The 15738-nt window shown below is 40.1% G+C and overlaps 1 long non-coding RNA gene across 1 annotated transcript in view; it reads right to left on the bottom strand.

Moving 5' to 3' along the window:
- Window positions 1-15501, bottom strand: part of LOC137280697 (uncharacterized) — an 84754-nt gene extending 69253 nt beyond the window's left edge. Inside the window, exon 1 of the long non-coding RNA XR_010956708.1 lies at window positions 15475-15501. This is a non-coding gene — a long non-coding RNA (uncharacterized lncRNA). The remainder of the gene's footprint in view (window positions 1-15474) is intronic.
- Window positions 15502-15738: the final 237 nt, after the last annotated feature.

Genomic DNA, 15738 nt, shown 5'->3' with positions numbered 1-15738 from the left:
ATATTTAAATGTATTTCCGTTTTTGATAAACTGAAGTAGTGTATTTATTCTGTTGGTAAAAATCAATCGATAACAACGGGGATATGAATGACCATGGCTCCCCGTCGAGGGTACTCAGATATGTCACTGCAGTACTGACATTCTGCAGCCTAGCATTATGAAGTGTGCACTCGTCTGTTGGTATTGCCCTTGGTTAGCGGCCCAATGTACTACGCTGTGCACCAGGACCACCACCACAGACATGACTCATACTAAAACTCCCTCGAGGAAATTGGAACACTGTCGATATAACATATACCTTATTCAATGCTAACATAATGCAGTATCGCGTGCGGTAGTAGAGAGTACTGCTCTGCTCTGCGTGATTGTCAGTAATAAAAGTATGTTAGTATTGTCATAGTCTTAAAATCACCGTAATTAGACCATAATTATGGTGATCATATTTCAATAATAACTTGCGTATTTACATCAATATTTTATTCAACAATCAGAAAACATTCAGACTTGCGGACCACGTAACTGGCCGTCACACATAAGTAAGTTTGAATTATGCAACTCAGTCAAGCGGTCGCTACGCTATGGTTATGCCTCAGGCCATAGCATGCTGTGCATGGCCGGGTGCAACGTCATTGTAAATGGCTTATGTCCGTTGCGTAGTGATATGAATGATTTTAAGTGGTCAGTGCACTGCATGAAATAGACATAATTGCAATTAATACACCAGATGTTGGATTACAGCTACAGTATTAGGTAACTTCATACTTTCACAGAAGGCCTGAGTCCCTATATATATACTGAGTCCAGTAGCAGACACTTCACTCTGCTACAAATAAAGACTCAAGGGACTCAGCAGCCTTCTCTCTGTTTTTAAGGTAAGATTGTATTACTGCACTAGTTAAAGTCTTGAAGTTATATTGTGTGTACTCCACTTATGTGTACTACCTTTTTCATAGCCTTAACCGTACTTGTATATAGTTCAGTAGACAACAAGGCAACGTAGATGCCAATAGTGTGTTTATATATGTAGATATTAGTCTGTTAGTTCAATTGTACATTGACTGTTGATATGCCAAGTGATAGACAGTCATTACACAGTATGAGTACGTGTACATTGTGGTAAATAACCGCGGGTAACCTCACGTAAATACCGGCTCATGCGAATATTGGCTATGATACGTCTATCATACGGTTAAGCATTTACGGTATTGGAATAATACAGTATGTAAAATACATGTATATGTAAATACATCAGTAACGCTAGAATGCCGTAAATGTAAGTGTCAGCAGTCCCGGTATGATATACATTAGCTAGAATAAGACATAATAAATCCCTGTCTAGTATAATACACAATTTACTTTGCAATTGCACAAACATATTTGTTTAATAACCAGTAATGCGCCGTAACGCGCGATTCAGATTTTTGAACTCTACCAACTCAGTCGCACAGCTTTCGACCAAGTAACAGTACCTCTTTTATGTCGCTAATTTTATATTTGATTGTTAAACGTCTACTGTATCTACCATGTATATTATTATTGTTTGAAATTTCTTTCTATATGTAATTACTCACTCTGCTACAAATAAAGACTCAAGGGACTCAGCAGCCTTCTCTCTGTTTTTAAGGTGATGGCCGAGTAGTCAGCTCTGCCAAGTTAATTCCCCCCAAATATATTGTCGTCATTGTGACGTAGCCCAGGTCTGCATATACCACACAGACAACCAAGCTACGTCAGTTGATGGAGATCAAAGATTCCGGTGCTGATGAAAGGCGTAACACCCGAAAACTACAGATCAAGGCTGCGGTCTTTCAATCTTGAGTCCTTCGAAACAGTAAGTCTGCCGGCAGAGTCATCGTCAACACCAGCTCAAAATACAACATCATCAACGTCAACGTCAACGACAACAGCAACAACGTCAGTATCAACTAAGACATCAACTTCAACAGCGTCAACGTCAACAACAACAAGTTCAAGTGTTTTAATTACAAACATGGCCATGTCTCATATTCATCTACCTAAATACTCAGGTAAACAGGATGCAATGAACTGGTGGTCTGATCTAGAGACTTGGGTAAAACTCCAAGGAACTGATGAAAACAGAGCTTGTCTATTTTTAAACTTTCTTCTGGAAGGACCAGCAAAACAGTGGCATCTTACATTAAGTGACGATATCAAGTCAGACTGGAACAATCTCAAACAAGCTTTCATGTCTCGGTTTCAACCATCAGGACAGTTTGACCTATCAGTGCTAGCCATTAATCAGCAACCTGCTGAATCCGTGTCTGAATATATCACTAGATTAGAACAGGCGACCTGCAGGAAGTCAATACCAATGGACATCCTAGTTGCTATAGCTGTGAACGGACTGAGCCCTTCTGTCAGACAATGGGTCTACAATAAAGAGCCCAAGTGTTTGGACCAAGTGCGCCAGCAGGGTGAACTCGCATCCAAGGCCTATCTCAGTGTTCAGAAGCCCGATCAAGCTAGCCTCACAGACCAAGTTACTAAGCTGTCTGCACTAGTGATGTCACTGATGGAAAACCAGCAGAGACCCGTGGCAGCGGCGATGTCGGCACAGCAGGAGACACTCCCAGATAACTGTCGGCCAAGAATCAGGTGTCAGTCACAGCCTCGACAGGATGTCATCAGTTCTGGACAAAAACGTCGCCAGTCATCTCATCCTGGTCAACAGTCGCAGCACAGGCAACTTGACTTGAGACGAGAACAACACCGTCCATCCAGCAGAAACGACAGAGAAAGATGCTCAGGATGTGGTGGGTATTGTTCTCAGCGTAATTACTGTCCCCATAGGCATACAATTTGTAATTTTTGCAGGAAGAAAGGTCATCATACATCTGTCTGTTACCAGGTTCTTCTGTCTAAAGCAAAGAACGCATAGGGGCGCGTGCCTGATTCCAAGGAACAACTTAGAATCAGGCACCCAAGCAAATTGCCCAAACCATCCAACTTTCCCTCCAATTGTAGTGCTCCTACTATCCCATCCTCACCCAATCCTAGTCGACATGAAGTATCTCTTGTAGCACCTTTATGTAAAAACACCATTCAGGTTAAGGTTAGGCAAACGAAAACAACAGCATTAATAGACACTGGAGCTTCAATTAGCTGTGTTCACATGAAATTTCTGAAGAAAATAGGACTCACTGAGTCTCACCTTCAGAAATCTCATCTGACAGAAATCATTGGTGTAGGAGGAGAACGGCACCCAGTGTTAGGTGTAGTCTCACTACATACTTAAAATTGGCCATGCATTATTTTCACAAGATTTTCATGTCTTCACATCATTGCATCATGCCATCATTCTTGGTTTAGACTTTCTACAGTCAAACCATGTCCAAATTGATCTCTCAAACCGCTCAGTTCACTTGCATGATGGATTAATATCCGTAAGCTTGGTCGATGCCAATGCAGGGTTTGTGAGACCACGAAAAACAGTCAAAATTCCTCCACATTCTCAGGCTGATATTCCTGTTAAAATCTCCCGCTGTGAGAACAACAGACTGTTGCTACTAGAACCATTTCCTGGCCTAGATACACTCCAACTTCAAGGAGCCAAATGTCTCATCCAAGGTGCCAAAGGAAGACCATGCATGAGGTTTCTCAATCCAACTGACAAACCTGCTTTGCTTCATCATCAACAAATAGTAGCCACAGCCTCCATCATTGACCCATCATCTATCCATACACTGGAATCTGAACCAAACAAAGGTCATCCTTCAGTCAACACGACAGTTCCTTCCAACTCCTCAAATCCGAACTCCAACCTATCTTTTGACCTGAGTGAGTCAGATCTCACAGAGATCCAAAAGCAACAACTTGAGTGCTTCCTCTTGTCTCAAAGATCAGTGTTTGCACAAGAATGGTCAGAGCTCGGCAAAACACATCTGCATCAGCATAAGATTGAGACAGAGCATACCCGTCCTGTTAGACTCCCCTTCTATCGTCAGTCATCTTTAGTTAGAAAAGAATGCGCCAAACAAATTAGGGAAATGTTAGATGCAGGAATAATAGAGCCAAGTCATTCTGAATGGCATTCACCAGTAGTTATGGTCAAGAAAGCTGACAATAGTTATCGATTTGCCGTCGATTATCGAAAGCTAAATGCAGCAACGAAACCAATTTTCTTCCCTCTTCCACGTTTAGAGGATGTCATAGATGCTATTGGTGAAAAACATGCACAACTGTTCTCTGTTCTTGATTGTGCAAGTGGATTTTGGCAGATACCACTTCACCCAGAAACAAAGCATAAGTCAGCATTCATCACTCAAGATGGTATTTGTGAACTTAACCGTCTACCTTTTAGCCTCAAAAATGCACCTGCTGCTTTCCAACAAACGATTTCTACTGCTCTTCAGTCCATGAATTGGAAGTATATTTTGATTTATGTGGATGACATCATTATCTACAGCAGAACCTTTGAAGAACATTTGCATCACCTCAAATGTGTTTTTGGCAAACTAAAAGAAGCTGGTCTTACTCTAAAACCAAGCAAATGTAGGTTTGCAACTAAAAGAGTCTCATATTTAGGACACGTCTTCACCAAAGATGGTGTGGAAGTTGACAAATCAAAGGTAGAAGTTGTTAAAAACATCCCTTCCCCTAAAACTGTCCATGATGTTAGACATTTTCTAGGTCTTGCAAGTTATTATCGCAAGTTCGTTCAAAATTTCTCCCGCATAGCCTCTCCATTGTACAATTTGCTTCAAAAGGATGTCACATTCCACTGGACTGACGAATGTGAGCAGGCACTCAACAGACTGAAAGAATACCTAACTACAGCCCCTGTCTTAACATACCCTGACCCTAACAGACCATTCATTCTAACAACTGATGCTTCCACCTCAGCTCTAGGGTACATCTTAGGTCAACGAGATGCTTCAGGTCAAGAGCATGTCATCTGTTATGGTGGCCGAGCCCTTCATGCTGCTGAGAAGAAATGGGGCATAACTCAGTTAGAATGCCTGGCTGTACTGGAAGTTCAAAGTGTACACAGATCATCATGCCCTCAAATGGCTAAAAGACATCAAACAGGAAACAGGTCGTCTTGCCAGATGGTCTCTCATGCTCCAGGAATATGACTTCGACATCGAACATAGAGCAGGTAAAGCTAATGCAAATGCTGATGCTCTTTCTCGTATTCCATATCCTGCACAGGTCTCAGAACCTGTCACTGATGATTTTCCCATTCCACCACGCCCTTCTATCAACTATGCTACTGACAATGCTGAGCACAAGCATGTACCGACTCAGAGTTCATATGCTGAAGTGGTTGCAACAGCACCACAGAGAAGCCAAATTCGTCACAGCCTTGCTAGTCAGCCTACTACTTCAGATAAGGTCTATGGGATATCTACTGAAAGTTCACCTTCAGAAAACCCTAATTCATCTGATCAGAAAGCTGTAGATTCTACTTCAACAGCATCACTCGATCTGTGTGTTGAATTCTGCTATCAAGAGGACAGTCCATCAGGGCCAACAGTTCAAACCATAGACACTGATATCCCTGAAAACAATCTCGCAGAGAGACAGCACAGTTCTCCAGATCTTAAGCCAATCATGGACTATCTAGAGAATGGTGAGATTCCCTCACATTACACTGATTCTCAAGTCAAAGGCCTCCAAGGTCGCTCACAAGAGTATGATCTTTGTGGTGGCATATTATATCATTTCTACAAACCAAAGCACAGAGGAAACAAGAATCGTCGTTGCCCAATGGTCACACAACTGGCAGTTCCTCTTGCAGACAGGAAATCCCTGCTTTATGCTTATCATGATTCAAAAGCAGGTGGATGTCATTTTGGTCGTGATGCTACCCGTCAGTCCTTATTGACCAAATACCATTGGCCAGGCTTGTATCAAGATGTGGAAACATACATCAAGTCATGTGACGAATGTCAAAAAACCAAACGTTGGGTCCATTCCAAACCAGCTCCAATGGTACCTATGCCAATTGCAGACAACTTCTCCAGGCTACATGTCGATATTCTTGGGCCTCTTCCTCAAACAAAGGATGGCCATAAGTATGTTCTTGTAGCCGTGGATTCATACTCAAGGTGGATTGAAGCATTTCCATTGCACACGCAAGATGCCGTGGACGTAGCAACAAAACTCTTTAATGAGGTCTTCACAAGATATGGTGCCCCTCGAACTCTTATCACTGATAGAGGACGTCAGTTCACATCGAAACTCGTCAATGTCATCTGTGAAATCTTTGAGGTGAAACACCACTTCACATCATCATACCACCCTCAGACAAATGGAATGGTTGAGCGACGCAACAGTACAATTGCCCAAGCCTTGAAATCGTACTGTAAGCCGGACCAGTCCAACTGGGCTGATATTCTTCCATGTGTCCTTATGGCAATACGAAACACACCATGCCAGTCAACTGGTTTCTCACCACATCAAATGCTCTTTGGCAGAGAGATGTGTCTTCCATTTGACACCACACTCACACCAAAACCAACACTTGGTAAAAATGCAGAGACACATCTTAAACAGCTCATTGACAATTTGAAAGTTGTCAAAGCTATTGCTCGAGACAACATGTCTGTTAGTCAACAGATAGACCAGGAGCATCAAGAACTGAAATCATCAGAACCTTCGTTCAGATTAAGCCAACAGGTACTTCTTCACAACCCTGTAGTCAAACAAGGACTTTCACCCAAGCTGTCCCACTCATGGACAGGTCCTTACTATATCACGAACATTGGTCCAAACCACACGTTCAAAATACACAGATGTTCAGACAACAAAGAACATAAATCTTTGGTTCATGCCAATCGCCTGAAACCCTATATCCTCAGAGGTAATGTTGCACGGCATGATGACTCACCAGGTTCTACTACACCTGCAACTACGGATCCATTACCAGATCTTCCTGCACAAACTTTGCAAGGCAACTCTCCACTCGACTCAACAGTCGGCAGTGAAACTCCTACTGCAAAAGCAAATGAAACTGTGCCATCAGAGCACACTGACAAACAAACAAATGATCACCAACAGGATCACCAACAGGATCACCAACATGATCGCCAACAAGATCACCAACATGATCGCCAACAAGATCAATTCTATGATGTTGAAAAACTCTTGAAGTACAAAAACATCAATGGCATACGTCATTTTCTTGTCAAATGGGATGGATATCCTACACCAACATGGGAACCACACCATAACATAGGACAAGGACTTATCAGAGACTTCCACGTGCACAAAACTCAGACTGGACGCAGTCGTAAGCACAAAAGATCTCGCAGATATTTTTTCTAATCTCTAATAATAGGGTTACCCTCGACTTTGATAGTCTAAAGCAGTTGGTTTCAGTGTAAATTGGTAGGCGTTGATAACAAACCTACAGGTCCGCTTGTGTTCAAAAGTGCTAGAAGTATGATAGTTGCAAATGTCATCTCTTCAAACCCGTTGTCAACACTATCAAACCACTGCAGCATAACTCTGAGTTATCAATGTCAGTTACTTTCTATTAAAGATTACACTCATGTAATGTCCTATCTTCAAATCAAATGCCACTGATACAAAGATGTTGCCCACATATGACACTATCTGCCCTCTCCACCAATTCAACTATTTAGAAGACTACCCCAAACAAAACTTGCACCAGATATTCTACATAGGTGTTTTAACTGAATTTTCCCATTACAGGTTCATATCCTTTCCTATTAATGAACTTGATACAATTGCTATGCTCCTGCTGAGAACAATACTCTACCATACATGTGTTATTATGTCAAATGTATTTTGTTCACTATAGTATATACCTTTTTATGTTCAAGGAGAACAATTTTTATCATGGCATATATTGTATTGTGTTTTACAATGTGTATCCTTATTTTTGGGCAATACTTCCACATGTTCTCTTTTTGCCAATCATTGATTGATCAAAGGTTTATATTAAACGCGTATTGTGTTTGGTTGCACGCGAACAATTGACTGTCTATAACTATCAGTAACACAAGTTCCATGTAGCATCCATGTCTTGCTTTTGAGGACAAAAGCTTCCCGCAGCGGAGGGATATTGTCATAGTCTTAAAATCACCGTAATTAGACCATAATTATGGTGATCATATTTCAATAATAACTTGCGTATTTACATCAATATTTTATTCAACAATCAGAAAACATTCAGACTTGCGGACCACGTAACTGGCCGTCACCCATAAGTAAGTTTGAATTATGCAACTCAGTCAAGCGGTCGCTACGCTATGGTTATGCCTCAGGCCATAGCATGCTGTGCATGGCCGGGTGCAACGTCATTGTAAATGGCTTATGTCCGTTGCGTAGTGATATGAATGATTTTAAGTGGTCAGTGCACTGCATGAAATAGACATAATTGCAATTAATACACCAGATGTTGGATTACAGCTACAGTATTAGGTAACTTCATACTTTCACAGAAGGCCTGAGTCCCTATATATATACTGAGTCCAGTAGCAGACACTTCACTCTGCTACAAATAAAGACTCAAGGGACTCAGCAGCCTTCTCTCTGTTTTTAAGGTAAGATTGTATTACTGCACTAGTTAAAGTCTTGAAGTTATATTGTGTGTACGCCACTTATGTGTACTACCTTTTTCATAGCCTTAACCGTACTTGTATATAGTTCAGTAGACAACAAGGCAACGTAGATGCCAATAGTGTGTTTATATATGTAGATATTAGTCTGTTAGTTCAATTGTACATTGACTGTTGATATGCCAAGTGATAGACAGTCATTACACAGTATGAGTACGTGTACATTGTGGTAAATAACCGCGGGTAACCTCACGTAAATACCGGCTCATGCGAATATTGGCTATGATACGTCTATCATACGGTTAAGCATTTACGGTATTGGAATAATACAGTATGTAAAATACATGTATATGTAAATACATCAGTAACGCTAGAATGCCGTAAATGTAAGTGTCAGCAGTCCCTGTATGATATACATTAGCTAGAATAAGACATAATAAATCCCTGTCTAGTATAATACACAATTTACTTTGCAATTGCACAAACGTATTTGTTTAATAACCAGTAATGCGCCGTAACGCGCGATTCAGATATTTGAACTCTACCAACTCAGTCGCACAGCTTTCGACCAAGTAACAGTACCTCTTTTATGTCGCTAATTTTATATTTGATTGTTAAACGTCTACTGTATCTACCATGTATATTATTATTGTTTGAAATTTCTTTCTATATGTAATTACTCACTCTGCTACAAATAAAGACTCAAGGGACTCAGCAGCCTTCTCTCTGTTTTTAAGGTGATGGCCGAGTAGTCAGCTCTGCCAAGTTAATTCCCCCCAAATATCTTGTCGTCATTGTGACGTAGCCCAGGTCTGCATATACCACACAGAGAACCAAGCTACGTCAGTATTATGATAATGTTGAGAATACACAGTCAGGTATTGCATCCTAATAAAGACACGACTTAGAAGATCTCAGTACGGTTGGGTTATGAGCGCGCATGTAAGTTTGCAAAGGATACTTTTTTAGAAATGATGCATTTTTTTCATTCCGACCACACTGGAGATATGCAAGTCTAGATCTGTTGTAATAGTTGCTATCACAAACATGTTATGCCTTAGAAATGACTGGTGTTTGGTTTTCACTGCTGACAGTGTTTTGTATGGGACGGGACGGGACGGGACGGGGTCTACTGGGGTGCTATGACGTATCTATACATCTGTATGGTGGGGTCGGAGTAACACGAACCCAGGACGGGACGGGGTCTACTGGGGTGCTATGACGTCTCTATACATCTGTATGGTGGGATCGGAGTAACATGGACCCAGGACGGGACGGGGTGTACTGGGGTGCTATGACGTCTCTATACATCTGTATGGTGGGATCGGAGTAACAGAGCGATAATTTCTTGGAATTTCTCAACACATGCAAAGATTCTTATCACCCATTACTGACACCACACTGAAGGTGCATGTGACAGGACGTTTTATTGCCCCCAACATCACCCTACCCAGCCCGACCCCTACTCCCTCTCAGTGTGGTGTGGGCAGCTCTGGGGAAGTATCAAGTGTCGCAACCACAGAGCTCAGGGTTAGCATCTCTTGAGACTAACGCTATGGCTGGAAAACTGGATGTATCCAAAACTCCAACAAAGATATCAAATATAATTTTTCTGTCAAATCAAAATACTATGCCTGCATTATATACGGCAGCTTGATTGAAATCACCTGGAACAGGAGAAAACTGTTTATTGGAAGTAGTAAGACAGAGCCATGTCTTTGATTGAAATGTTTTTGCAAGTAACGGTTAACAGGAAATGTTCAACACACACAGTGTGTAGAAAATGTTCAGCGCACACAATGTGTAGAAAATGTTTACATGAGGTCACTCAGACGGACAATACTTTGTGCCGTCTTGTAAAACCCTTTGAAAAGACTGCCATCGATTTGTACCAGTCCTCTGGAACTGAAGTCACAAAACAACTGATCAGCAAAACAGGGTCTGTACGACAGACTAACCCTGAAGTATATATATCCAAGAAAGCCCACGCAGGTCTAGAAAATGTGGCAAGTCTAGATTTCCTTAGCTTCAGAGTCTGTACCAATCTGCTGAATCCATAGCCAGTATATGGCTAGTAATTATCAGTTGATCTCTAGCTGTCACTGGTTTTTAGTATAAATTCATGGGGAGGCTCCCCCACAGCTCCCCACAGAAAGTCTCAAGGCTCCATTTCATTATATTATTCTTTTTCACTATGAACGTTTTTTTCAGTAAAATATGCTCATTTCAGAGACTAGCTGTTAGTGTACAGATATTCCCAACGGTAGTTACTGCCACCATGGTAGTTGCTTCCACCATGGTAGTTACTTCCACCATGGTAGTTTGAGGTTGTTTTCCCATTTCCCAGCCTTGAGACCAGGCACAGGGCACCAGAAAATGCTTACTCAGAGGATATATAATGAAATGACAATTACGAAATTCTACAGTCTAAATTCTCACTGATCCACTAATGGTAGATCCACTTCAAAAAAGACTGTTCCCCACAGGCGCACAATGTGTCAAACCCATTTCGGGTGTCTCCCGGCGTGATGTTGTTGGAATATTGTTAAACGTATCATAAATCTCAACTCACTGTATTGGTGTTCGTGTTTGCTTATTTCACAATGGTTAATTCTTCGTAGGTTCTCGGCTATTACAGACTAATGGATGTATGTTTAACTACAGTACTACGTGAGAATACTTTGTTGTTTGTGTGAATTATAGAGTGTGCGTATTTAAAACATAATATTCCACTTACTGTTTTGAGCTGTTATGCGTATCATGTATGAAGTATGCACGCACGTTGGGTTGATGTGTACACCACTGAGCTATGATTGTGTGTCGTGTGCATCTACTTTGGTCACTCATTCGATTGTTAATATCTTCTAATAATATTAATTGTAAGCTTTTGCATATTATGTTTTGATTATCTAAACAGATCATTCTGTGGTTGTTGTGTAGTAAACTCCTTGTTATTTACTATTGTGTTGATAATGTAGGCACACACAGGTTTAATTTGTGTTGACTGTTACTGTTGACGCTAGGTCAAGGCCAGCACTGCACACACACACATACACACACACACACACACACACACACACACACACACACACACACACACACACACACACACACACACACACACACACACACACACACACAATCCCACTATTTGACTGTGAGGTCATTCCTCGGTAACTGGTGTTCTTAGTGACATATAACAGAACGAGCTGACCCGATTTGGTCATATTATGACTACAAGTGAACGAACGGATGTTCCTGCTGATACCGTTCGATGTATACAGAGTCAGGATTGGACTATTTAAGCATCCGAGGGGCACCCGGCAAGTGAATATACACACAGTCAGTGAGTACTCTCCATTCACTTCAGAGTGCTCATTTGCTCCCTAATTATGCGTCATCGATAGTGTCGAAATAGGAAGTCGGCCGAAGCCCGGATCATATTTCACATGGTCCCTGTGACCGTGACACCGGTATAGATAAATATTGTGAGCTCTCTGATGACTATGAATATCGGTGTTGTGGTGGAACTATCAACTTTGTCTTTTGGAATGTGAATGGTTTAAATTCCAAAACTATGAAAATGACTTTTTTAATTATTTGCGCCATTTCAAAATTGTATGTCTTGCAGAAACATTTATTGACAATATTTCTGATGACTGGTTGTATGACTATGATATCTTTTATAGCCCAGCAATCAAACTGTCCGAGTATGGTCGACTCTCTGGTGGTATCTGTGTAGGCGTTCATCAGCAAATCGTGTGAGTTATTGAAATCTGGTTTTGACAATTTTATATGTATAAAATTCAGTAAGTCGGTATTTGCAATTGATAAAGATATTATATTGATATGTACATATATCACACCAGGGGGTTCATCGTACTATAAGACTCACGCAAGATGTAGTCCCGATAATGTAGATCAGTTTTTAGTTTCTAATGTGTCTGAGTTTAGTGATTCCCATGTTGCACTGTGCGGCGACATGAACGCACGTACTGGGGAGAGTAACAACCCCCAAGTGACGTGGTGATGATAGAAACGTCACCAACATTCTTGATGATGAGGAGGATATCCCTGTTGGGGATCGTAAATCACATGATAAAGTCATAAATAGATTCGGACAAATTGTGCTGGACATGTGTTATGCATTTCAGTTATTTATTGTCAATGGTAGCGTGTCTGGAGATGAACAGGGTGAATATACTTTTGTCGGACAGCATGACTGAAGTGTTAATGATTATTTCATCTGTTCTCCTGATCTCTTTGAATATATAAGTATATTCAACATAGGTGACCGATTAGATTCCGATCATGTGCCTTTAGAGCTCAAATGTCAATGTCCTAATAGGAAACAATAAAAGGTAAATCAACAGCGGTGACCTCCACTAATGAAAACATTATGTGGAATGAGTCCTTATGTAAGACATTTTTAGAAAATCTTCAAGGGATGACCACAGGTCGCATTCAGTCGGTTTTTAATAAACTTGACAGTAATATAGAAGATGCTATTGATGACCTTGTAAGTGTGGTTTTAGATTCTGCAAGCTGTGTGAAGACACGTGTATCGCTCCCACCGTCGAGAAACAGTCCACCCTTAAATACTGAGTGTAAGGTCGCACGGCGGGTTGCACGAACATCTTTAAAACTAGAAAACTATATTGTAAAGAACGAAATATATACGGAAACTGCTGTAGAAAATTTAAATCGGATCAGAGTGGATGAAATGTCGATAAATTGACAAAGGCAAAATAAAACCGACTTCATTTTGGAAATAGATCAGATATTTAAAAAGTCGACCATCACGAAAAAATGTAATTCCGAAAGCGGAATGGCTAAATCCTTTCAAAAATGTGTTTCATGATGATTTTGCTTTTAATGATTCTTTTGATGATTGTCCTTTGCAGGTTAATGTAACACCAGATATTTTAACTGCAGATATGTCAGACGTCGAATCTTTTGCATTAGACTCGCCCATAACAGTTAATGAAATATCAGAAGCGTTATTGCATTTGAAAAATGGAAAATCAGCTTGTCTTGACCTCATCGTGGTAGAAATGCTTAAATGTTCAGAGTGTGTTATCATGCCCTTTTTGAATACGTGTTTTAACACATTGTTTGAAAATGGGATTTTTCCCCGTTGTTGGACGCGATCAATCATTGTACCCTTACATAAGAAAGGTGATGTCACCAATCCAGACAATTATAGAGGACTTTCCGTCATGAGTATTTAAGGTAAAGTCTTTACAACTGTTTTAAATAACAGGCACACCAAATGGTCAAATATGACAGATAAAATTCCCGAATCACAAGCAGGCTTTAGAAAGAGTTATTCAACTTCCGGTCATATCTTTACACTGTTTGCACCAGCCCAGAAATGTCTATCCCGTCGCAAGCGTAAACTATACGTAGCTTTCGTTGATTTCCGTAAAGCATTTGATTCTGTCCGTCGTTCTAAATTGTGTTATTCTTTAAGTAACGCTGGTCTGAAAGGTAGTCATTTCAATTTTAAAAGCAATGTATACTAATGTGAAAGCTTGTGTACGTTGTGATGATGACAAGACTGATTTTTTCGACTGCCCTGTTGGCTTAAGACAAGGGTGTGTTGTGAGTTCAATTCTGTTTTCCCTGTTTATCAACGAATTGTACTACGATATTATGGCAAATAGTAAGCATGGCATTCAAATGTTTCCAGATCTCTTAGAACTTTTTATTCTTTTATTTGCTGATGACGTAATTCATTTATCAGAATCGGTAGTTGGACTACAAACTCAGTTAAATATTTTGGAATGGTATACTGAAACATGGGATTTATCTGTTAACCTAAATAAAACTAATATTGTTATATTTAGAAAAGGTGACCGGATATCTTCTAAAGAACGGTGGTCCTTTAATGACCAGCCTGTAATTGTCTCTGATCATTACACGTGTCTTGGTATTAAGTTTACATCTTCTGTGAACTGGAAAACATCTGGTACTGAATTATCATTGAAAGCAAAGAAAGCATTGATAAGTGTTTTATCTGCTATGTGTAAAATTGCTGTCTTGATTCCCCGTATTTACTTTTAAATATTTTATTGTCAAATTCAGCATATACTTTTGTATGGATCCGAGATTTGGGGATTCCAGAGATATGAGTGTATAGAAAAAATACATCTGATGGCCTGTAAGAAATTTGTAAATGTAGGATCCACCATTAGATAATAGTTCACGGTACGACTCTTATAGAATATACAAATCACTACTCCAGCCGGAGAAATATCTGTCGTTTTTAACATAAGAGAAGTTGAGAAATTCATTTATACGTTTTAGCTTAGGTTTGATCAACATAATGGTAAACGAAGGAAGACGCTTTTATATTGAACGAAGCAAAAGATTGTGCCCATTGTGTAACATAGACGTGGAAAATGAAATTCATTTACTACTGGTGTGTCCTTTGTATAAACTACTTTCATGAACTGACCAGCATGTAATTATAAAGCTGTCGTATTAAAATCAGTTTTGCTGTTATCAAACGTAACAGTCTGATAAAACGAAAAACGTTTGTAGGTCCATCGCATTCCACTACTTGTACACAATCTACTGCCTGGATTGTTGTTTAGATCACTAATCACTTATACTCATTGCATTATATATATATAGAGATAGATAGATAGATAGATAGGTAGGTAGGTAGGTAGGTAGGTAGGTAGGTAGGTAGGTAGGTAGATAGATAGATAGATAGATAGATAGATAGATAGATAGATAGATAGATAGATAGATAGATAGATAGATAGATAGATAGATAGATAGATAGATAGATAGATAGATAGATAGATAGATAGATAGATAGATAGATAGATAGATAGAGTATGTGTGTAACTCTAATGTATATGGGCCGGAGGCCTTTTGTACAATAAACATCTTTGACTTGACTTGACTGACTCACCACCCCGCTGTTCCTTCCGTCAGGGTGGGGACCGGGACCCTGCAACAAGAACAGTGAACAAGTTTTCATATTTACATTTTAACGCGTACCTACGTTCATGCGCACAAACAGAAAATAGCCAAACAACATTCAGAGAATTGTCTTAAGCACTGATGTAAAGGTTGATTCAACATTGACTGATGTGTTCTATAGAAAACCATTCTTGGAGGGGGTTGTGATTCTGTGAAACCATGAAGAAATGACTTGAGGAAATGCATGTGAGCA

Source organism: Haliotis asinina, chromosome 4, assembly GCF_037392515.1.
Source record: "Haliotis asinina isolate JCU_RB_2024 chromosome 4, JCU_Hal_asi_v2, whole genome shotgun sequence".
In the NCBI taxonomy this organism is placed as follows: domain Eukaryota; kingdom Metazoa; phylum Mollusca; class Gastropoda; order Lepetellida; family Haliotidae; genus Haliotis; species Haliotis asinina.
The sequence above is the reverse complement of the archived record's forward strand: the minus strand, read 5'-3'. Positions and strand labels throughout refer to the sequence as shown.